This window comes from Gossypium raimondii, chromosome 5 (assembly GCF_025698545.1).
Source record: "Gossypium raimondii isolate GPD5lz chromosome 5, ASM2569854v1, whole genome shotgun sequence".
NCBI classification, from domain to species: Eukaryota; Viridiplantae; Streptophyta; class Magnoliopsida; order Malvales; family Malvaceae; genus Gossypium; species Gossypium raimondii.
This window is the reverse complement of record NC_068569.1, coordinates 44553339-44579537: the sequence shown is the minus strand read 5'-3', so window position 1 is coordinate 44579537 and position 26199 is coordinate 44553339. Positions and strand designations below refer to the sequence as shown.

Genomic DNA, 26199 nt, shown 5'->3' with positions numbered 1-26199 from the left:
AAATGCATTGTCAGGAGAGGTAATTTAGGCATAAAACTCTTTCACTATCTTTGGGAGGACATCATCAGGATTGAGGCAGAAGATTCCCCACCCATGCTTTTTAACAACTAATGAAAGAACCTCTGTATACCCCATGAAGGGAGCATAATCCACAGCTTCAACCCATTTGGAGACATAATCCACAGTGACGAGAATATAGATTTTACCCCATGATGGTTGAAATGGACCCATGAAACCAATTCCCCAAACATCAAATAATTTCACCTCTAAAATATTTTGCAACGGCATCTTGTGTCTTTTTGATAAGTTACCAGTTCTTTGAAAACGGTCACAATTTTTATAGAACTCATTACCATCTTTAAACATGGTGGGCCAATAAAAACCAGATTGGAGAACCTTTGCAGCAGTTCTCATGCTCTTAAATGTCCACCATAAAATGCAGAATGACAGTGATACAGGATACTTTTAAATCATCATCTGGAATACATCCTCAAATTACTTGATTTGCACACTACTTGAATAGAAATGGCTCGTCCTAGTAATATTATTTGACATCATTAAGGAATTTCCTTTGTCCTTGATGATTGAGCATAGGTGGCAGCAACCCACTGACTAGAAAGTTAACAATATCAGCATATCATGGCAATGCCATAGCCAACAATATCTACTCATCAAGGAATTCATCTTTAATCATTTGACCCTCACCATACTCATTCTCTTCTTTCAGTCGTGACAAGTGATCAGCCACTTGATTTTCAATATCTTTCCTATCTTTGATTTCCAAATCAAACTCCTGTAGCAGCAATATCCATCTAATAAGTCTGGATTTGGCCTCTTTTTTCGTCACCAAGTATTTGATGGTAGAATGGTCTAAACAAACTGTGACTTTGGTGCCCACTAAATAAGCTCTGAATTTTTCAAAGGCAAACACCACTTCTAACAATTCTTTCTCCGTGGTGGTGTAATTGAGCTGTGAATCTGTCAGTGTGCAACTGGCATAATATATAGCATGAAACATATTGCCTTTTCTTTGCCCTAGCACTGCTCCAACGGCAAATTCAGTTGCATCACACATTAGTTCAAATGGTAGAGTCCAATCTGGTGTAGTGACTATAGGTGTTGTAGTTAATCATTCCTTTAACTCTTCGGCCGCCTTTGAGTATGACTTATCAAAATGAAATGGTCAGTTTTGTTCCAACTATTGACATAGAGGCTTTGATATCTCAAAAAAATCCTTAATAAAGTGACGGTAACATCTAGCATGCCCGAGGAAGCTTTTGATTCCTTTCACTGGAGTGGGTGGTGGACACTTTTCAATGACTTCTATTTGTCAATTGCAATTCCTTGCTGTGAAATTTTGTGGCCCAAAATAATATCTTCACAAACCATGAAGTGGCCTTTTTCCCAATTCAACACTAGATTTGTGTCTTGACATCGGCAAAATACTGAATCTAAATTTTTTACACAATCTTCAAAAGTATCACCAAACACCGAGAAATCATCCATGAATACTTCAAGGAATTTCTCCACCATGTCAAAAAATATTGCCATCATGCAACACTGGAATGTTGTCGAGGCATTACATAACCCAAATGGCATTTTTTTGAAAGCAAATGTTCCATAAGGATAGGTGAATGTAGATTTTTCTTGATCAGTAGTAGATATGGAAATTTGGTTGTACCCTGTGTAGCCATCTAAAAAATAGTAAAAGGCTTTCCCTGTTAATCTGTCCAACATCTGATCTATAAAAGGCAAAGGGAAATGGTCCTTCTTCGTTGCTTTGTTGAGCTTTTGATAATCCATACAAACTCTCCAACTTGTGACAGTAAATGTGAGAATGAGTTCATTGTTATAATTGTTGACTACTGTGACTCCTCCTTTCTTGGGTACACACTGAACAAGGCTCACCCAAGAGCTATCAGAAATTGGGTATATAATCCCAGCATCTAACCATTTCATAATCTCCTTCTTAACTACTTCCTTCATGATAGGATTCAGTCTCCTTTGCTGTTCAATAGATTTTCCATGGCAATCTTCAAGTATTATTTTGTGTATGCGAATTTCTAGGCTAATTCCTTTGATATCCTCAATTGACCATCCTAAGGCTTTCTTGGATTTCTTTAAGACCTCCAGTAATTGCATCTCCTGGTTTGTTGTAAGCTCGGTAAAAATAACTACAGATAGTGTATTGTTTTCTCCCAAATAAGCGTACTTCAAATGCACTGGTAATGGCTTCAAATCTAGCACCGTTGGATCTTCTATTGATGAGCGAGGAGGGTTGAAAGAGTGACTTGATAAATCAAATGATTCAAATCTCCTTGTACATCAATTTTCAAATTGATGAGTTTCCATCAGTTCTTCAGATTCTTCAGTCAAATCTATTTCATTTAATTTGACATAGTCTGCATCAGAATTGTTGTGCATATGTCCTGCAAAGTCTTCTTGAATTACAATGTCAACAAATTCTACAGCATGGCACTCTTCATCTGGGTATGCACACTATAAAGCATCAAACACATTAAAAGTCAACTGTTGGTCATTAATTCTCATGGTTAACTCACATTTTTGTACATCAATCAATGTTCTACCAGTTGCTAAGAAAGCTCGTCCAAACATTATAGGTAACTCTTTATCTGCTTCACATTCCAGAATAATGAAATCTACTGGAAAGATGAACTCATCAACTCTTACCAGTACATCTTCAACTTTACCTTTTGGATGGACATATGATCTATCAACTAGTTGTAGTGTGACTGTAATAGGTCTTGCCTTTCCTATCCCAAGTTTCCTGAAAATATACATAGGCATTAGATTGATACTTGCACCTAAATCTCATAATTCTTTTCCTACATAACCGTTTCCAATCGAACAGGGTATAGTTAAACTCCCTGGATCTTTTAATTTTGGTGGCAGTTTGTTCTTCAGCATTGTTGTGCACTTTAGTAAATACAATAGTTTTGAACTTCCTTAACCTTCCCTTCTTGTATAGGATATCTTTCATGAATCTCACATAGCTAGGCATTTGTTCTTGTTGGAACGCCGGCACCCCTATAGCGCAGCGGAAAAATAAAATATTCAGCGATCCTAACCATGGATCCATGTGTGAGGAATGATTTGGGGTGAAATAAAGGTTTCGAAATTACCAAATCTTTATTCTGAGTAGACAGCAATGCCTCAGCAATGAGTAATCTGATCTACTATCGAACCAAGCCACAATCTATCGTGACTCCGGCCTTTACGTAATCCACCCAGTTGACAATGAATGGAAGGAATCCCTAAAACTGTTTTGGAAAAAATTTTGCTTTGACGGCTGCTAGACCCCAAGCAAAGAAAAAATGATTTTTTATATCTATTTTTAGGGTTTCTAAAAATTCAATAAATATAACTATGCTTTAAATTTAAAATTATAATTACATTAATTGTAATAATGATTTCAGTAAACTATATATTTATTTGAATTTATATACTAACCAAAATCATGTTCTCATTGTGCATACAACAACCTTGAACATAATGTGTTTGATATTTGATTATCCAATTAAATTAATTCTATAACTAATTTAATTCAAGCGACAACCAAACACAATACCAACTATGTTTTATTCCATTCATTTCAACTATAGGGTGTGACCCTGTAGGTTCTTGTAATGTTAGCAGTAATACTAGAACGATTCCAATGTTACAAACAATAAGTCGCACCTAGCAATGCATCATTACTACCTAAGTCACAAGAAATCATGATTCGACATAACCTTTTATGATTAACTTTTCATGCAATAATCCTTAAGTCATTTATCTCTGGATTGGACACAAGTCATGGAATAGTCACACTTGCATAGTCCATTCCATGTTCCCTGATATCTTAAGTAGACTATGATATACAAATAAGTATGACATCTCATATCAGCTTATTTGAGCATGGCCATGCATTTCTAGTCTCACTCAATCAAGTGGCCTAAGATATTACTCCCATTATGTAGGTGGGACTTATCCTATATCGATCAACTATATCCCTCTACATAGATCGTGGTATATCCAACATCAGCCTTTACAGAACAACCAGTTACGGTGTACGTTTAACTATATCAAAATATACAACTCACGATGTTGGGATTATGATGATCTCAAGTCTGAGGATCATAGACATAGTAATCACTATGAGTAATATTATGACAATTACATAATAATCCAAGAAACATACTCATAATGGGTCAGTCCAATATGTTGTTCTCTAACACACATATTCATGAATCGATTTTGACATTCCATATCAATGACAACTCTTTATCATCAATCAACTACATGTTAGTCTTAATGCATTATTCTCGTCCTATCCAACAATAATACTTGACTAAGGACCTTTTAAGAATAATCATATTACTCTCAGGACATTATTATAAAACATTTTATTTATGCACATAGAAAAGAAACTGAAATAATAATGGTAACGCCTTATATTAATAAACATGATAAATAAAGTATGTTATTACAATCATCTCATGATTGATCTTTGGGCATACTCTAACAGTTCCAATGCTTCCACCAAAGGTATATTGATGTGTAATTGCTTCAAGACCTCCAGAAATTTCTTGAATTGAGCATCTTGTTTCGAATTTTGGAAACGCTGGGGAAAAGGTGGCGGTGGCCTTCCTTCCATTTATTGAAGTTTCCTTGCCATGGCATTTGTATTGGCTCGGCAAGATAAATTTGCTTCCGTATGCTTTTTTCTAGTCCCATCTTTTGTAGCTTGTTCCATTTCTGGTTCGAAAGTTGTGATTCCAGGAACTTCGAAACTTTCCTCCTCAAATGAGCCATCATTCACAACCCTTGGTAGTTGAGTGCCACTCTGAAGTGTTATGGCTTTACATTGTTCTTTTCCTTGAGATCTAGAACTTTCTGTGTCACTAGGCAATGCTCATTATTGTCTGGAGCTTAATGCAGTGGCAATTTTCCCCACTTGATTCTCTAGAGCTCTTAAGGAAGTTGTCTGGCTCTGAATAATTGCATCATTCTTAGCCATATACTCTTTTAATAAAGCTTCCAGAGCTTATGTTGAAGATGATGAACTCTGTTGCACATTTCTCCGCGGCATTGGTTGACTGTGTCCAGGTGTTACACAAGCGGCATTCTATCTATTAATAGTGTTAACATTTCCCATTCCTTGATTACTCCAGCTAAAACTTGGATGTTGCTTCCACCTTGGATTGTAAGTGTTGGAGTAGGGATTGTTGTTGCTATGATTAAAATTTCTCATGTAATATGCAGAGGCTGGATTGGATGGGCATTCATCAAAAACATGATCTTCTCCATAGTATACACATGCTAGTTCTGCAGCCTTCATCTCCTGCACTGCAGATGGTTTTTTTAGAGTTTTAATCATATTCGTTAAAGATGATACCTGAGCTATTAACGATGTAATCGCATCAAGTTCTATTGCTCTAGCAACTCTTCTACTAGTACAAACTCTGGTAGTGGGGTACTGATAATTATTATTTGCTATTCTTTTCAGAATTTTTTATGCTTCATTGTAGGATTTGACAAGCAACGTCCCATTAGCACATGCATCCACAACCATTCGAATATGAGCATTTAATCCATTGTAAAACATTTCTATTTGTGTTCAATGCTAAAAACCATGCATCGAGCATTTTCTAGTTAATTCCTTAAAATGCTCTCATGCTTCGTATAATGTCTCATCTTTAGATTGCTTGAACGATGTAATGTCATTCCTCAACTTGGCATTCATGTTGGGAGGATTGTACCTAAGAAAAAATCTCTGACACAGTTCATTCCAAGATGCCACCGTACCTTATGGTAATGCATTCAACCATGAACTAGCACGATCTCGCATTGAATAAGGGAATGATTTTAATCTAAGGGCATATTCAGGAACACCCTGCTGCCTGAATGAGTCATAGACTTCAAGAAAAAGTCTCAAGTGCAATCTGGGATCTTCAGTTGGTAAACCACTAAGCTGCCTTACCGTATGCAGCATCTGAAACATTACTAGTTTTAATTCAAAGTTTTGAACTTGAACATGTGGCCTAACAATTCCTGGACTTAGATCACCCAAAGTAGGCACTACATGTTCTCTAGTGGGTCTATCTCTATCATCTAAGATTCTAGGAATATCATCATTCCTTTCATTTTGGAGTACCTGACCTTTTCTGATTGGATCATTTATAATCCTTTCCATTTCTCTTAATGTTTTCGTTCTTCACCTTAATGTCCTTTCAATCACAGGATCAAAACAATACTATGTATCATCTTGAATACTTCTTCTTATACACTAGTACAAACCTGAAAATTCAAATAAAATACTAATTAATTGTTCTAACAAAAATAACAAGAATAATAGTAAATCAATTTTTCACCAATGCTGTCGATCCCCGACAATGGTGCCAAAAACTTACTGCGTGGAAATAACTAATGCAATTGTGCAAATGTACACGTCATTCAAGTAATAAGGTGATGAGTAAGTATCGTCTCCACATAGATCAAAAATTGGTAAGAGATTGATTAAGTTATTATAATCCTATTAACTATACTAAATAGCAGGAAATACTCTTAAATTGAATAAAATGTTGGTATAATGAATTAATGTAATTTAATGCTAAAAATAGAGAATTGATATGGAAAATATAATGTAGTGGCAAATTATAGAAAAAAGCAAGAGTAATTCTGTTGTTGAATGAATAGTGTTGGAATTATTTAGGTGAAATGCTCATATCAAAATAATGTCATGGCAAAATATTGTCTAATCAACTGCTCAAAGAGTTACTACTATAACTTGCCTCTTTTGATAGCTAGAATTTAAGCTAAAAATCTAAGTTATTGTATGTCTATAGAACTCTGGATTAATAATTGCAATGAACGTTCTTCTCTACACAACTCACAACATCTATGTCTAGCGTGCTAAAAATATTCTGTCAAATATTCGCTTGCATCAAACGGTTCTAGATCCAATGTATTTAACCTTTTCAAAATTAAAAATACATCCATGAATACAGCATACAAACAACTATGTCTAGAGCTTGCATGCATGTATTTAAAATAGGCATAAATCGAATGAAACAGTGATATAGACAATCTCAAATCATGAGCATTAAAGATGATAAACATCCACCCAAATAACTCCAACCCAGAAAATATTTAGTTCATGGGTGGAAAAGTAAACACCAAATTTAAATCATTCATCAACATTTAAAAAAGTTTGAATCACAGAAATCAGGAAAGCTAAAGGCAGAACTGAAGGATTTCTCGCTACATTCCAGCTTCTCTTTTATCTTCCAATCATACGTGAATCTAGGATAGATGTCTCTTCCCCTTCTTCACATTTGTATTCTTCTCTCTGTAGCTACAACCCTTTCTTTCTCAAAAATCCTCTAATAGAGTTTTTCTCTTGCAAAGAGAGAATTGTTGTCACTAATCTCTTTCTCACACAAATTCTCCTCCCTTTTTTTTCTTCTTCTTTTTCCTTTTATTGGGTAGATCTATCCCATCTCAGCATACTTTTTTTCATTCCTCTTTTTCATGTTGGGTTTTCTAGTACATGCATAGCTTACTGACAATGACGTGGATAAAGTATTGAGTCATCTCAGAATTACCATGGCAAATCTGTGGCAATTAATTTCACCATTTGTCACGCCAATATTTCACTTCCTTTATTTTCCATATTCATCTTCTTTCTCTTCCTATACATGTATTCACACAAAACCACAACTTTCCTCCAAAGTGATAAAAGTAACAAATAATTACCATTATATCACAATCCAAGCTTTGTTATGGAATGTTCTAAAAATATCCTAAAAATGAAAATGTATTCACTTAATTACAATCAATTAATTATTTAGAGGCCTTAAATATAACACTTTTCAAGAGTTATCAACTATTCCAGATATGAGTATGTATACCTAATGTACCACAAAAGTGAACCTTTAATAAATTCAAAGAGTTTCGTGCGGAAGTGGATAAACAACTAGGTTTACCCATAGAGGCACTTCGGTCTAATTAAGGTGGGGAATATTTATCTGATGAGTTCTTATGACACCTCATAGAGAATGGGATTCTATCTCAATTAACCACTTCGAGCACTCCACAACAAAATGGTGTGGTAGAGAGAAAAAGTCAAACTTTATTAGACACGATACATTTGATGTTAAGTTATTCGAAGTTGTCAGTCTCTTTTTGGAGATATGTTGTACAAACGGCTTGCTATATTCTAAATGATCTGCCAATTAAGGCAGCATCAAAATCCCCATACAAATTGTGACATGGCAAGAATCCCCATTGGATTTGGGGATGTCCGACCCACGTATTGGACAAAGATGCAAGAAAGTTTGACTCACCAATAGAATTGTACATATTTATATATGTTTATTTGTTATTGAATTGCTTTGGATGCTGAATATTTGAATACAAGAAAGTATCAACAGAATTATGACGTCCAAAATCCCCGTACGAACCATAGGAATAGTATAGGATACGTATGTCATGACATTAGGATTCTGAGGTGTGATTTTGTGTACGAACATGTCTGGGACATTGGCATCGTATATGATTTCGTGTAAGACCTTGTCTAAGACAGTGGCATCGATATATTATAACATGTAAGACAATATCTGGGATATGGCATTGTACAAGCTTTATATACTATCCGAGTATCCTTATCAATTCCGAACAATTCAACGGGCAACGTTGTGAAGTGGATGAATATGAGAATGAGTAATCAATTCAGGTATGTATGATGTTATATGAAAATTGAAAGGTTAAGGTAAGTGATGCTTATGAATCATTAACAAGTGAGTTAGATGAGGAATGTGATATTTATACATGTGATCAACCATGATTTTTCATTGATGAGTTGGTTATATTTACTTCATGTATTATAAGTTTATTTGTATATGGCTTACTAAGCTTTTAAAGCTTACTGTGTTTATTTTTCATTATTTTATAGATTATCGAAGCTAGTTCGGACTCGAGGATCGTCGGGAAACGTCATCACATTATCGATCATCTTGTTGGTACTTTTGAAGCTTTGTATATATGGTAAATGGGATGTATAAGCTAATGAGCTTTTGGTATATTTTGAATTGTAATTCTAGCCACGTGAGTTGGCTTGGAAATGGTATATCTTGTGTGGTGGATGGGGGGAATTCGGTTTGTGTTATGATAAGATGCTGTCCAAATTGGTGCTTAATTGTTGTCCATTATTGAGCATATTAATGTTGTCCAAATTAGTTCTTAAATGATGTCCATTTTTTTTAGCATATTAATGTTGTCCAAATTGAGGCTTAATTGTTGCTCATTTTTTAGTATATTAATGCTGTCCAAATTGATGCTTAATTGTTGTCCATTTTTTAGTATATTAATGTTGTCCAAATTAGTGCCTAAATGCTGTCCATTTTTGTACAAATCAATGTTATTCGAATGTTGTTACTGTTGTCCAAATATTTGTGAATTAATGATGTATGAATGTTGCAAATCAAAGCTGTCCAAATCAGGACATGTTTCGTACGATTACCTAGTGTAAATGCTTGTTTAATTGGAGTATAAATGATGTCCAAAACAGGGTAGGTTACCTATGTTTTGTCTTAGTTTACATGCTTATTGTCCAAATGTGTTGTCATTTATGTGGTTTTATTTAACTAACTAAGTTGTTCAAATGTGTTGATTTTCACTGACCAGTTGTGATGCTGTTATGCTGCTATATTGTGTAATTTAGTTGTTATCCAAATGGAGGAAAACTTATTGACTTAAATGTAATATGTTGCTGTTGTTTATTGAATTAACTGTGAAATGTTAAGTGCTGCTTGAACAAAAAGTATAGGGATTGTCCGAATGCTGAAATTTCGACATTTATCTTTTGATTATAATGTGTCTCGTTGGGTTAGTATGGCTTGCTATGTAAATGTGCATAGGTTTATAAAATAGAATGATTAGTAATTTTTTAATGAAATAAATGTATGCAAATGGATGTTTTGGCATATGCTCAGTATATGAAATGTAATGATATATGCTGGAATATATTTTAAGTATTCGAATGACATGAATTTGATGGTACTGAAATGGTTGAATTTCGAAGCATGATTTGCAATTGTGATTTAATTAGTAAAACATGTTTGTTAATTAGCCATGTGTTTTAATTATGTGTTTTATTGATATGGTTAAATATTGAAATAAAGTTCGATTATGTGAAATGATTAGTAAGGCATGATTGATTTTTGGTTGGCTATGAGAATCTAATATACGAATTTGGTTTATGTGAATAGGAGAATTGAGGCTAATTGAGTTTAGAAAATTTTGTAAAGAAGTAGATATAAATTTGTGCATGAAATGTAATAAATGATTGTGTTTAACTAAGTTTTGTTTGGTAATGCCTCGTAACACTAATTCGGTGACAGATACAGGTTAGGGGTATTACATTTAATTGGTATCAGAGATGCGATTTAGTTGATTCTAGGACTAACGTAGCGCGTGTGAGTCTAGCTATACATGCCATATAAAAAACTGCGATAGTGTGATGATTTCTGACAATTAAAATATGTTTTTGTATAGTAAATGGATCCCGATCGAGCTGTCGCTGATGATGTGAAAAGTAATGCGCCTGTTCCCACATAAGCAGCAGTGCCGGCTGATTCTGGGCCGATTATGAGTAGCCACGAGGGAAAGGCTAAACAAGCCTTCTTCCAGATGATGAACAAATGGTTCACACAATATATCCAGACAAATCCAGCTGCTCAACAACCTTCATCCCCGCCTAATTTTCCTCAAATACCTGTGATGCCTCAAGTTACTAATCCGATACGATTGAATAAGCCCCCGATTGATAAAATTATAAAAATATAGGGCCGAAGAGTTAAGAGCTACTGTCGATGATGATGCTGAACGAACTAAATTCTGGCTTGATAATACAATCCGAGTGTTCGATGAATTATCCTGTACTCCTGATGAATGTATCAAATGTGTTGTATCTTTGTTAAGGGACACTACATATCACTGGTGGAATACATTAGTATTAGTGGTTCCAAAAAAACAGGTTACCTGGGAGTTCTTTCAGACTAAATTCTGGAATAAATATATCAGTCAGAGGTTCATAGATAAATAACGCAAAGAATTCCTTGAGTTAAAACAAGGTCACATGACAGTAACAGAATATGAGCGGGAATGTGTGAGACTCGGTAGATATGCCCGTGAATGTGTTTCAACTAAAGCTATAATGTGTAAAAAATTTGAAGACGGTTTGAATGAAGACATTAAGCTGTTAGTCAGGATTCTGGAAATAAAAGAGTTTGTGGTACTCGTCGAGCGAGCATACAAAGCTGAAGAACTTGGGAAAGAGAAAAGAAAAGCTGACTTTGAAGCTAGAGATTCACGAAAAAGATCATCGAGTAAGTTATTTTAGTCAGCATCAAAGATGTTCTGAGATAATTTTAGCAATTCAAGGGCTACTGTGGGTTATTCTAGAAGAGACTGAGACAGACCACTTGTGCATTCGAAAGTTACTTCAATAGCTAATATTGGAAATGTCAGACCAAATCAACCTGAGTGCAAACATTGCAGTAAATGACATCCCGGTAATTGTAGATTGAATAATTGGGCTTGTTTCAAATGTGGTTCATTAGATCATTTTATTCGTGAATGTCTTAAGTTGGCCGAGCAAGATACAGTGCAAAATACGAGGCTAAATAACACTGTAGCTAGAGGTAGACCACCTAGAAACACGGGTAATGTGAGTAGTAGTCAGAGGGGAACTAAAGACACTGCTGTTAGATCTGAAGCCCGCGCACCAGCCAGAGCTTATGCTATTTGCGCTCACGAAGAAGCTTCATCTCCAGATGTTATTACCGATAGTTTCACTCTCTATGATACTACTGTGATTGCATTGATAAATCCAAGATCAACTCATTCTTACATATGCATGAATTTAGTATCCAGTAAGACTTAGCCTGTAGAGTCTACTAAATTTGTGATTAGAGTATCGAACCCCTTAGGCAAGTGTGTCTTGGTAGATAAAGTGTGCAAGAACTGTCCGTTGATGATTTGAGATTTTAGCTTTCTCACTGATCTGATGTTGTTACCATTTGATGAATTCGATATAATTCTAGGTATGGATTGGTTAGCACTGCACGATGCTATTGTAAACTGCAAACAGAAGATGATTGATTTAAATGTCAGAATAATGAGATTATTCGGATTGAGTTAGATGATCTGAATGGGTTGCCAACTGTGATTTCATCGATGAAAGCTCAGAGTTATGTGAGAAAGGTTTGTGAAGCTTACTTTTCCTATGTACTTGACTCTAAAGTGACCGAAAAGAAGATTAAATATGTGCCAGTTGTGTGTGAGTATCTAGATGTATTTCTCGAAGAGCTACCGGGATTATCACTGATTCGAGAAGTTGAATTTGGTATTGAGCTAATGCCAAGAACTACTTTGATATCAATAGCTCCATATAGAATAGCTCTGACCGAGTTAAAAGAATTGAAATCTCAGTTGCAAGAGTTGACCGATAGAGGTTTTGCACGACCGAGTTTCTCTCCCTGGGGTGCTCCAGTATTATTTGTGAAAAAGAAAGACATAACTATGAGAATGTGTATTGATTATAGACAGCTCAATAAAGTGACAATCAAGAATAAATATCCTCTGCCACAAATAGATGATTTGTTTGATCAGCTGAAAGGGGCTACAGTGTTTTCTAAGATAGATTTGAGATCGGGTTATTATCAACTGTGAGTTAAAGATTTAGATGTGTGGAAAACTACTTTTCGAACGAGGTACGGGCATTATGAGTTTCTAGTTATGCCTTTCGGACTAACGAATGCACCTGCTGTTTTTATGGACCTAATGAATCGGATCTTCAAATCGTATTTGGATAGATTTGTTGTTGTGTTTATATATGACATTTTGATCTATTCCCGTGATGAATATGAGCATGTCAAACATCTGAGAATAGTGCTACAGACTTTGCGAGATAAATAGTTATTTGCAAAGTTTAGTAAATGCGAGTTCTAGTTACGAAAAGTTGGTTTTCTGGGGCATATTGTGTTAGCATCGGATATTCGAGTCGATCCGAGTAAGATTTAAGCAATATTGGATTGGAAACCTCTGAAAAATGTATCCAAAGTCTGAAGTTTTCTGGGACTCGCCGGTTATTACAGACGATTCGTAAAAGGTTTCTCAATGATTGTAACTCTGTTGACGAGACTACTTCAGAAAGATGTTAAGTTCAAGCGGTCGGACAAGTGTCAGAAAAGTTTTGATCAGTTGAAAGCTCTTTTGCCTGAAGCTCCAGTGTTAGTACAGACAAAATAGGGTAAAGAATTCGTAATCTATAGCGATGCATCATTGAAAGGTTTGGGCTGTGTTTTGATGCAGGAAGGCAAAGTCATAGCTTATGCCTCGAGACAATTAAAACCTCATTAAAAGAATTACCCGACGCACAATTTGGAATTAGCATCTATCGTGTTCACGTTGAAGATTTGGCGTCACTATCTATTCGGTGAGAAATGTCATGTTTATTCTGATCACAAAAGCTTAAAATATTTGATGACTCAGAAAGATCTAAATCTATGACAGCGAAGATGCTTGGAATTGTTAAAAGATTACGAGCTAGTGATTGCCTACCATCCGGGAAAGGCCAATGCTGTTGCTGATGCTTTAAGTCTAAAATCTTTGTTTGCTCTACGTGCAACGAATACTCAGTTAGCTCTATCTGACGGCGGCTCGATTATAGCTAAGTTGAATGTAAGACCGTTATTTATGCAGCAAATTTGCGAAGCTCAGAAAGTTGATAATGAATTGTTAGCGAAACGGGCTCAATGTGATTTGAATTATGATTTAGAGTTTTGAGTTGATACTAATGATTGTTTAAGATTCAAAGGCTGAATATGTGTACCGAGAAATTTAGTGTTGAATCAGATGATTTTAAATGAAGCTCATAACGGTTGGTTATCTGTTCATCTCGGAAGCACGAAAATATATAACGATCTGAAACAGCTTTACTAGTGGTCTGGTATGAAATGTGACATCTCAGAGTTAGTTTCTAAATGTTTGATCTGTTAGCAAGTTAAAGCTGAGCATCAGGTACTGTCTGGTTTATTGCAGCCGATTATGATTCCTGAGTGGAAATGGGATAGAGTGACTATGGATTTTGTGTTGGGATTGCCCCTATCTCCAAAAAAGAAAGATGCAATTTGGCTTATAGTTGACAGATTAACGAAATCAGCTCATTTTGTTCCAGTACGAACGGACTATTCTCTTGATAAGTTAGCTGAGTTGTATATTTCTAAGGTTGTGAGATTGCACGGAGTACCTATTTCTATTGTTTTGGATACAGATCTGAGGTTCACATCACGATTTTGGAAGAAACTGCAAGATGCACCAGGTACAAAGCTACACTTTAGTACCGCTTTTCACCCACAGACAGATGGACAATCCGGACGAGTTATTCAGATACTTGAGGATATGTTACGATGTTGTGTTCTTGAGTTTGAAGGTACGTGGGAAAAGTGTTTATCGTTGATTGACTTTGTGTATAATAACAGCTATCAATCGAGTATTAAAATAGCACCTTAAGAAGATTTATACGGTCGCAAATGCCGAGCACCTCTGTACTGGATTGAACTTACTAAGAACAAGATTCACGGGGTCGATTTGATTAAAAAAATTGAACAAAAAGTGAAAGTGATTCGTGATAGTTTGAAAGTAGCGCCAGATCGTCAGAAATCGTACGCAGACTTGAAACGAAAACATATTGAGTTTCAGATTGGGGATCGAGTGTTTTTGAAAGTATCGAGTGTTTTTGAAAGTATCTTCGTGGAAGAAAATACTTAGATTTGGCAGAAAAGGCAAGTTAAGTCTGAGATATATCAGGCTGTATGAAATTATTGAGCGTATCGGGCTAGTTGCTTATAGATTATTGTTGCCACCTGAATTAGAAAAGATTCATAATGTATTTCATGTATCGATGCTTCAAGGATATCGATCTGATCCCTCACATGTGATTTCCCCATCTGAGATTGAGATTCAGTCTGATATGACATACGAAGAAGAACCGATTCGAGTTTTAGATCGCGAGGTTAAAGAACTGAGAATAAGAAAATTTCTTTACTGAAAGTCTTATGGCATCGACACGGGGTTGAAAAAGCTACGTGGGAGCCCGAGGATGCTAAGAGAGAGCAATATCCAAACCTAATTCGCTGGTAAGATTTTCGGGGACTAAAATCCCTAAGGGAGGAGAGTTGTAACAGCTCGGTTTTAGCTAAATCAGAACAGTGGTTTTGGAACCACAAATCCTAAGCCGTAAAATTATTTTAATATTATTTCCAATATTTACAGCATGTTATTTGATATGTGTCAAAATTTCGTGAGCTAATTTTATCGTTTAATTGCTCAATTTGAAAAAAGGACTTAATTGAGTCAAATGCAAAAGTTGCATTCTACTTGTTAAAGGTTTTAAATAGCTATGGAATATTAAATAAGAGATCCTTATGTTGTAATTAGACCATAATTAAACTGAGTGGACATTAATGGGCATAATATCATGAAATTTGATGGTTTTTCCTTAAGGATTATTTAGTAAAATGATAAATAACATAAGTTAAATAAAACAAAAGCTAAAATTTGGTGTTCATCTTCTTCCTTAACCGAAAATAAGAGAGGAATCCACCATTTTTTAGCTTTAAAAGGTTCGGCCATAGTTTCTTATGCATGGTATGTATTTTTTGCTCGATTTTTGATGATTTCTATGTTTTTGTAATCATTGCAGCTCAATCTAGCTAGCCTGTACCTTTACTTTCGGAATTTTTCAAGATTTTGAGAGTTGCCATTGTTGATTATATGTGTTCTTTGATGTTTAATGTTGAAATATGAAAGCCTGATGATAGTTTTACATGTTTTGTAAAGTAATTTTTCACAAAAACGTCAAATAGGGATTAAATTGAGAAATGTGTAAATTGAGTGGTTGAAATGTGAAATAAATACAAATTTTGGGTTTCTAGGGACCTCTAATAAATTTGGCTAAGCATGGGTGTATTGAAATTTTGTGTAATTTGTGATTTTGTGAAATAGGGACTAAAATGAATAAATGTGAAACTTTAGAGGCTAAAGTGCAAAAATGTCCAAATAGATATTTTTGAATGAAATTAAATGAATAGGTGATTAAATGAGCTAAATTTGAATTCAAATAGATCAAGAAAGATAGAAATCAGATTTAGATCGAGGGAAATCGAAAATTGACTAGTAGTCGATCCGATCTGTTGATCGTATATACGAGGTAAGTTCATATGAAAATAAATACCTTTAAATTAATTTATATATGTTTATTTATTATTGAATTGCTTTGGATGCTGAATATTTGAATACGAGAAAGTATCAACCGAATTATGACGTCCGAAATCCCCGTACGAACCATAGGAATAGTATAGGATACGTATGTCATGACATTAGGATTCTGAGGTGTGATTTTGTGTAAGAACATGTCTAGGACATTGGCATCGTATATAATTTCGTGTAAGACCTTGTTTGAGACAGTGGCATCGATATATTATAACATGTAAGACCATATCTGGGATATGGCATTGTACGAGCTTTATATACTATCCGAGTATCCTTATCAATTCTGAACGGTTCAACGGGGAATGTTGAGAAGTGGATGAATATGAGAATGAGTAATCAATTCAGGTATGTATGATGTTATATGAAAATTGAAAGGTTAAGGTAAGTGATGCTTATGAATCATTAACAAGTGAGTTAGATGAGGAATGTGATATTTATACATGTGATCAGCCATGATTTTTCATTGATGAGTTGGTTATATTTACTTCATGTATTATAAGTTTATTTGTATATGGCTTACTAAGCTTTTAAAGCTTACTGTGTTTATTTTTCATTATTTTATAGATTATCGAAGCTAGTTCGAACTTGAGGATCGTCGGGAAACGTCATCACATTATCGATCATCTTGTTGGTACTTTTGAAGCTTTGTATATATGGTAAATGGCATGTATAAGCTAATGAGCTTTTGGTATATTTTGAATTGTAATTCTAGCCACGTGAGTTGGCTTGGAAATGGTATATCTTGTGTGGTGGATGGGGGGAATTCGGTTTGTGTGATGATAAGATGCTGTCCAAATTGGTGTTTAATTGTTGTCCATTTTTGAGCATATTAATGCTGTCCAAATTAGTGCTTAAATGATGTCCATTTTTTTTTAGCATATTAATGCTGTCCAAATTGATGCTTAATTGCTGTCCATTTTTTAGTATATTAATGTTGTCCAAATTAGTGCTTAAATGCTGTCCATTTTTGTACAAATCAATGCTTTTCGAATGTTGTTACTGTTGTTCAAATATTTGTGAATTAATGATGTATGACTGTTGCAAATCAAAGCTATCCAAAACTGGACATGTTTCTTATGATTACCTAGTGTAAATGCTTGTTTAATTGGAGTATAAATGTTGTCCAAAACAGGGTAGGTTACCTATGTTTTGTCTTATTTTACATACTTATTGTCCAAATGTGCTGTCATTTTTGTGGTTTTATTTAACTAACTAAGCTGTTCAAGTGTGTTGATTTTCACTGACCAGTTGTGATGCTGTTATGCTGCTATATTGTGTAATTTGGTTGTTATCCAAATGGAGGAAAACTTATTGGCTTAAATGCTATATGTTGTTGTTGTTTATTGAATTAACTTTGAAATGTTAAGTGTTGCTCGAACAAAAAATATAGGGATTGTCCAAATGTTGAAATTTCGACACTTATCTTTTGATTATAATGTGTCTCGCTGGGTTAGCATGGCTTGCTATGTAAATGTGCATAGGTTTATAAAATAGAATGATTAGTAATTTGTTAATGAAATAAATGTATGCAAATGGATGTTTTGGTGAGCATATGAAATATAATGATATATGCTTGAATATATTTTAAGTTTCCAAATGACATGAATTTGATGGTAATGAAATGGTTGAATTTTGAAGCATGATTTGAAAATGTGATTTAATTAGTAAAACTTGTTTGTTTAAATTAGCTATGTGTTTTAATTATGTGTTAATTAGCTATGTGTTTTATTGATATGGTTAAATATTGAAATAAAGTTCGATTATGTGAAATGATTAGTAAGGCATGATTGATTTTTGGTTGGCTATGAGAATCTAATATACGAATTTGGTTTATCTGAATAGGAGAATTTAGGCCAATTGAGTTTAGAAAATTTTGTAAAGAAGTGGATATAAATTTGTGCATGAAATGTAATAAATGATTGTGCTTAACTATGTTTTGTTCGGTAATGCCTCATAACCTTAATCCGGCAACGAATACGGGTTAGGGGTGTTACAAGGAGGGCCTCTTGTAGGCTTGAGTTCTTCCAATCTAGCAGAAGTGTTCTTAACACTGCATCTGTAGAACATGAAGATGATGACCCACTTACATATGACGAAGCGATGCAGAGTGCTGGTTCCAAACTCTGGGAAATAATTATGAAAGTTGAGATGGATTCTATGTATTCCAACTTAGTGTGGGAACTTGTAAACTTATCGATTGAGATAAAAACCCATAAGTTGTAAGTGGATCTACAAGAGGAAAAAAATTCAAATGGAAAGTGAAAACTTATAATGCCAGACTTGTAGCAAAAATTTATACTAAGAAAGAAGGTGTCGATTACGAAGAAACCTTCTCTTCAGTTTCCATGCTCAAGTTAATCTACATATTGTTATCCATTTCAACAGCTCTCGGTTACGAGATATGGCAAATGGATGTCAAGACAGCGTTTTTGAACAGTTATCTTAAAAAGAACATCTATATGATGCAACCTACTGAATAAATAGTTAAAGGAAACGAGCATAAAGTGATAGCAATGTCTCATGCTTCATACATAGAAAAGATATTGCAGCGTTTTGTAATGATTGATTTGAAGAAGGAAAATCAACCCTCCGTATCGAGATTTTCTCTCTTTAGATGACTGTCCTAAAACAATGGAAGAAAGAGAGAACATGAGAACGATTCTTTATGTTTCAGTAGTAGGAAGTCTTATGTATGTTATGTTATGCACATGTCCAAATATCTATTTTGCAATGGGGTTGGTAAGTTAGTATCAGGCGAATCTAAGACCAAGACACTGGCAAGTAGTTAAGCATATACTCAAGTATTTACGGAGAACGAAGGATTATATGCTTGTGTATTTCGAAGAGATCTTACTCCTATCAAAGAGTTTTCATGGTGTTTATCGATTTGTGTGATTGAAGCCAACTCTTTAAGCAAACCAAAGGTTTAAAGAATAGCAAATAATATCGTGTTAGTAGAAAGCCAAGAAACAATTAAATCTGCCTAACTCAAAACACAAGTGCTAAATTTGGTAAAGGGTATCGTCATAAATAACACAAAAGTTTAATTTTAGAAAAAAAATTAACTTCTCGCTTTGCAACAAAACCATTTTCTAAACAGAATATTTCCAACTTTGATAACCAACTTTTTCATAACTAAAGAAGCATGACATATCTGAGATGATTGTAAGCATGACATATAAGAGATTATGAAGGGTTTGATCTCCATGCTTTTTTTCTTTTTCATTCCATGTGCCTTCCCTCATCTCAGTTTGCAAATCTCTTACAGCTTGTTTGGTTTGGTGTATTGGCATAGCCAATACACCTCTAATCAGTGGGGCCCACTTAATACCCCTTTAATACTTTGTTTGGTTGAAGGTATTCCTATTACAGGTCTAATACACTACTGACCTAATCCTCAAAATTCACGGATTTGTAATCCCACCCTTTTGCTCAGTTTAGCTGTTGTTTCAGATTACCCTCCCTATTTTACCCTCCCGATTGGCTTCCCCTTTCCTTCTGTTTCTTCCTTTTGTTTCAGTTTAGCTGCCGTTCCTTCTGTTTCTTCCTTCTGTTTCAGTTTAGCTACTTCACAACCTTTTCTTTTCTTTTTCTTTACAACACAATTTACAACGGTGGTAAAGAGTGCGTTGCAGGCGATCCGTGAGAGGGGTCTCCGTACTTTCTTAAGGGAGCTCAAGGATGATGGCTTCACGTTCGTAGTTCCACTCTCTTCCTTTCTTTTTTTATTTCGATTTCTTATAATTTCTACTATTTATTCGATTCAAAAAATGGATAACCCACCTTATTTACTGATTTTTTTCCCTTTCCTTTCCTTCAGGAAATGCTTCTTCGATGGAAACCTTCTGTAAGTCCAGCTCCTTTTTTCTTAATTGGAAATTTTACTTTATTTTCACGAGATTTGGATAAATAGAAAAAGAGAAACTTTAACTATCCTTTAAATTTAAGCTTACCAAGAAGAATTAGAGACTTGAATGTAAATCCGCTTGATTTGGGGAGAAATAATGGAAGCTAGGAAGATTATCCAGCTTCAGTGAGATGTTTCTGATTTAAAGATTCTAAATTACAGCTTGCATAGATATTCAGTGGCTGCTGGGAAAGGAAAAGGGGGAAGTGATTTTATAATTAGAAACTGATTCACCGGTAAACCATGTGAATACTTTAGCTCTTAAAGTATTTAGAAACATTTTAGGATTTAAACCCCAACTTTCATGGGTCTAATCCATGTTACTTTCATTGATGAAGCTTAAGCCCCATATTTTGCTATTACAAATGAGAAAATTGTTTCATATAAATCTGGTATGGCTCAATGAACTGTGTTTGAAAATGACAAAAAGTTGATAATTTTTTGGATAATATCATGATGTATAACAAGTACTCTTGAATAATATCATGATGTATAACAAGGCATCCCATGTGGACATACCTAAAGTGTATTATAGGGATGCATTTGTCAGAATTGTTAAATGTTTATTGTGATGCATTTCAGATTGCTAATATAATAATTTTTATTGTTATGTCTTTTATTTATTTAGTGGAAGTTCCTCTATGAGCATGTACACCAGGTAGATGCTTAAATTCTTTTATATGTTGGATAACCAAGCCTTGTTTTGTTGTTTTAGATATCTGTTGAAAGTCTTTGTCCAAAGCAAGCAGAGAACGAGCTTGAGGTTCGGGGACCTCCCGCTTTGAAAGCCTTTGACCCTCAGGGAAATCCTACAAAGGTTTTGGTCGCCTCTTATTATGCTTTGCTATATATTTTCTCACGAGAAGAATGAAGTATGATGTTTTGTCCGGTGATTTTGGTTGTTGGGCAAGATAACTTCAAGAGTGAAGATTCGGCGTTCCTTGAGTTTTGCATTTTTCTTTTTATTTTGGTTTCTACCTATATGAAATTTGTTGTTTATCGCAGTCTGAGGGTTTTTGCCGCAGATATTCATTCCACTAGATTATTTGTTCGTAAAGCGACGGTGAGTCAATTTTGATTCTGCATAAGGCTTGAGTCTCAGATTCGTGCTTCATCTATTTTCTTAATAAAATTACTTAATATGACGCGTTACAACTTACAATCATGATAAAAACATCAAATAGGAAGGAAAACAACAGGCATTGCGTATTTCTTCATTCATGTCATGTTGTAAAAGAAGTGATTCTTTTTTTTTGGTCAAATGCATAAATGCATCTTACTTTCTCACTAGTATAAATTTCTCAAATTCAGAGCAATGAATTGTACCTACTTGGTATAAATAATTGTCTTGCTATTACTATATTAATCAAGAGAAATTATTTACCTTTCGGGTAGATTATGTACTTTATAACAATCCTTGCCCTTACATTAGTGGAACAAATTATTATAGGATATCTTTGGTACAGCTCCATGCAATATCTTTTCATGTTTAGATGGTATCATTGCATTTGCTTTATCTGCAAAAAGGAAAAAAATTCTGTTTTCTACAAAAACCTGATCATTTTCCAATTTAATGGAAACTGGTTTGGTTGCATCTAAACATAATCTTTATTTTAGCATGAGTTTCTTCTTATTCCTTCATTTTTCGAGTTCACTTCATTGTACTTGAAGACTTTAGACATCTTTACTTCCTTAGAAAACCCTCCAAACTTTATCAAATTCACATTATCTTCATAACTCTCTGAATTTGAATCACATTTGCGTCTATTACATAGTAACAAAGTTGTAATTAGAAAACAAAAAACAAATAACATTCTGAATAGAATGAAAAGACTAGCAAAACAAATAGAATAAGTACTTACAACTTAGCTGATTCTTTTTGTTCTTTCTTCTGTTTGAATTCGTGAAACTTGTGTATTATATCTCAGCGCCTTCACATCATCATCTTCACTTTTTACAAGCAATGCCTTTTTGCTTCTAGCTCTAACAGCTCCTTCGCTCTTCATTTTCGGATCATTATGTTCAATTTTGGACATATTTTCATTCTCCCCAAAGTTTATCATTAACTAGTTGTCTCCTTTGTGTACCAACCATGTATTGAGTGTAAAAAAATGTAATATAGTTCTATCCTTCTAAGAGGCATTTAAGACTCAAGCCCTCACAGTAAATGCTTCTCCAAAATGCTATAGTTTTATTAATATTTTATAATTTTGTGAATAAATTTGATCTAATTAATAAAAAGAAAATTGTTTAAAGTCAATTAACCATTGAATTCTGAAAAAGCCCTTCCCCTATCCCTTCATCAAGACGAAAAAAAGAGCAGAATTTATGTTGTAATTTCTTTTTTAATTCCTGTTGCTTGTTTATGATTAAAAAAATGGAGGGATAAACCATATAAAGTTGAAGCAAGCAGAGAGTAATAATGGAAGGAATGAAATAATTGCCAATTTTAGATGCCAAAGTTGACAAGAAAAATACAGAATGAATGGAAGGAAGAATTCCATGGCATCTAAAATGGCTAGACGAAAGTAAAGGAATATGATTCTGCCTCATCCCAATCTATGCGTATGTATATATGTATATATATATACACAAAAAAAATCATAATAATTGTTTCGAATGTGATTCTACTTTTTGGAGCTTTACTTACAATCTTTTTTCTTACCTATTGGATATCAAGATATGCAAAAGAGAGACAAAACTATACTGTAAATCTAATTTCTTGTATTAGATTTGAACACCGTGATTACAGACCGCATTGATTACATTTTTTATTTTAATAATATTACATATAAACCTAGAAAACAACTTGATTAAACAACAAATATTCAATATATTAAAATTGGATTATTAGATATAATCATGTAAACAACTTGATTACAAAACAAATATTCAATTGTTATTATGATTGATTAAAACCTACTTCAAAGAAAAAAACAAGTATAGGGTAACATTGTTGATTAGAAAACAAATATTCATTGTTAATGTTAATGTTATAGTTCTATTTTTACTTGTTAAGATTCTAAATTTGTATTGTTCATTTTTCTTTGATAGTGTGATATTGCTTCCTACTGAAGCGGCTTGTTTGATTGCTTCCTCCACCCACAGTTGATCGTATTCTTTTCACACAATCACTGTAAGTTCTTCGGCAATTAAATTATTTAATTTTATTTTACTGTTATTGAAATTATGATTGGAGAAATGTGACCCTTTTACTGCAATTTGCCAATATGGAACACATTAATTTATTGCAGTAATGGCCCGTCTGCCTTTAATTGCACAAAGTGTGAGGCGTAAAAGAATTGGTATTGCAGTGACAATATGGTTGGAAATCTGTAGAATTGCGATTTGGTTCTTATTTAGAATGGGTGCCAGCCTTAGCCTACATAGTTATAGACCAAGGATTAGGTCCTATACCTTAGATTTTTATGCACAACGGGATTATGTGAAGAGGCTTGTATATGCTAGTGACGAGACTTGTATTGAACAAGTTAGGATGAATAGAACTGCCTTTTTTAAACTATGTGAGATGTTAGAATCGATAGGGAGATTGAAGTCGTCAAGGTTCATGCTTGTTGATGAGCAAGTAGCAATGTTTTTACATATCATCTCCCATCACCTGAAAAATCGAGTTATCAAGCATCACTTTAGAAGGTCCGGGGAAACTGTTTTTAAATGCCATCATACGCTTACAAGATGTCTTATTTAAAAAGCCGGAGCCAATTACAGCCGATTCTTCTAACACAAGGTGGAAATGGTTTAAGGTATTAAACTGAGTTTTATATATAACTTGTACAACATTTGGTTGACTTAGAATTAAATTAGTATTCTAACTCAAGGTTTTATATCATGTGATATAGAATTGCTTAGGTGCTCTTGATGGAACCCACATCAAGATTAGGGTGCCAACAGTTGATAAACCTAGATATCGCTTTTGAAAAGGTGACATAGCAACAAATATGCTAGGTGTTTGTACACCTGAGATGCAATTTGTTTATGTTCTTCCTGGTTGGGAAGGTTCAGTTGCCGATGGACGGGTGCTTCGAGATGCCATTAGTAGAAGACATGGACTAAAAGTTCCTCATGGTACAAGTGTATAGTTAGAGGAATTTGAATTATACGTAAAGATCAAACTTTGTTTCTTGAATTAATCATTTTAGTCAATTTATTTTATAGGTTGTTATTCTCTAGTTGATCTGGATACACAAATTGTGAGGATTTCTTGCACCATTTAGAGGACAAGAATATCATCCGAACGAGTGGCGTCGTGGTTATCACCAAGTTCTCCGCAAGAGTTTTTAATATGAAACATGCCTCAAAGACGTAATGTCATTGAAAGATGCTTTGGCTTATTAAAACTTAGATGGGGAATATTTAGAGTCCATCGTTTTATCCTGTAAGGGTGCACAATAGAATTATTATTGCATGTTGTTTGCTCCATAATTTTATTCGAACCCATATGAGTATTGATCCCATTGAAGCGGAGGTGGGAGAAGGATTACCTACTAATGTGGTGGATGACGATGAACCGAATATCACAAATATTCATCCATCGGATGCTTGGGCTACTTGGAGGATGGAACTAGCCAACCAAATGTTCGATGAATGGCAAGCATCTAGAAATTAGTTAGGTTTAGGGACAATTTGAGTTTGAATTGATTTGTTGATGTTATTTTATGTATCTAGTTTATTAAACTTTGGTGGTCTTTGATTACAATTCGTATTGTACTAAACTTTGTTGAATTATAATTTAATTATCTTTTCGTTCAAAGATGTGTTATAAATTTAAATTTAGTATTGAACTACCGATATAATATTGTAAACTGTTCACCTTTTGATTCACGATATTCAAAATATTAAATAATGTTAATTTGTTTTTTTCTTAAGAACAATATGTCGTGTTCCACCAACGGTGCTTCTTCTCAAGCTTCTCGAGGAAGCAAAAGAAAATGGGTTCCGAAGAGGATGCACCTTGGTTTCTTGCATGGTGGATTTGCACAATGTAGGAACATTTAATGTCGATAGGGTTCAAAGCGGTTATTTGAATGAGCTAGAGAAAATGCTAGAAAAGGCTTTACCAAGAGCAATGTTGAAGGCGAGACCAAATATTGAATCTCGGATTAGGTGCCTAAAAGGAATGGTCATCGCTCACGACATGCTTAATGGTCGAACAACAACGGTTTTGGTTGGGACGAGCATAGGCAACTCGTTGTTGTGAAGATGCGATTTAGAATCCTATGTTAAGGTAAAATGTATTTCAAGTATTTATTTGTTTTTACAAAACACATGGACTAATATGATTTCCTCGTTTTTTAGAGTCACAAAGAAGCCTCTCGATTCAGACATCGTTCTTTCCTTACTACAACCAAATTTTACGCCATATACGCAAGAGATCGGCGACGGGAAAGACGCTCAAACAAATTACCGATGTTCTTGAAGAAATACATGCCGAGGATGAACGACTACTGAGATATGAATGAAGAGAGAAACACATTCTATGATCAAGTCGACGTCTCTTTAGATGACATGGATGTTTCGCACGGATCCATGAGGAGATAGAGACCAAGGGGGTTCCTCATCTTCAAACAAGAGAAAGAAGAAATCTGATGCTCGTGATGATGTGTATTCTTCATTTGAGAAGGCTGCCACCTTGTTGGGGGAAAAAATCCAGGCCGTTGGCGATAAAATTAGTAGGAGTATTGCCTCCGAGGTGGTAGTTCAGTAGAAGTCAGAAGAGAATATGGAAGAGAAAGCTTCAAATTTATATTCAGCCTTATGGTCAATTGAAGGTTTAACCGACGATCAGCGGTATGATGCTTTGAGTAAAATTCTCGATCATCCAAATCAAATGATCGTTTTCTTTAGTTTACCTTCTGTTGCCCGATTGGAATGGGTCAGAAGATTTCTTTCTCACCATTAAATATCAATGTTCAAACTTTTGATGTTGTAAAACT

The 26199-nt window shown here is 34.5% G+C and overlaps 1 long non-coding RNA gene and 1 other non-coding gene across 3 annotated transcripts; both read left to right on the top strand.

Moving 5' to 3' along the window:
- The first annotated feature begins 5630 nt into the window (after positions 1-5630).
- On the top strand, positions 5631-5737 carry LOC128041447 (small nucleolar RNA R71). Its single transcript, XR_008196469.1, has one exon. It is a non-coding gene; the product is annotated as a small nucleolar RNA R71 (small nucleolar RNA).
- A 14137-nt stretch (positions 5738-19874) lies between these two features.
- LOC105766180 (uncharacterized) lies at positions 19875-25601 on the top strand. Of its 2 annotated transcripts, none has more exons than XR_001125053.2 (4): positions 19875-20032; positions 20159-20185; positions 23300-23381; positions 25562-25601. It is a non-coding gene; the product is annotated as an uncharacterized LOC105766180 (long non-coding RNA). The 2 variants fall into 2 exon arrangements; XR_008196428.1 differs by lacking the exon at positions 25562-25601 and adding an exon at positions 23500-23760.
- The last annotated feature ends 598 nt before the right edge of the window (positions 25602-26199 follow it).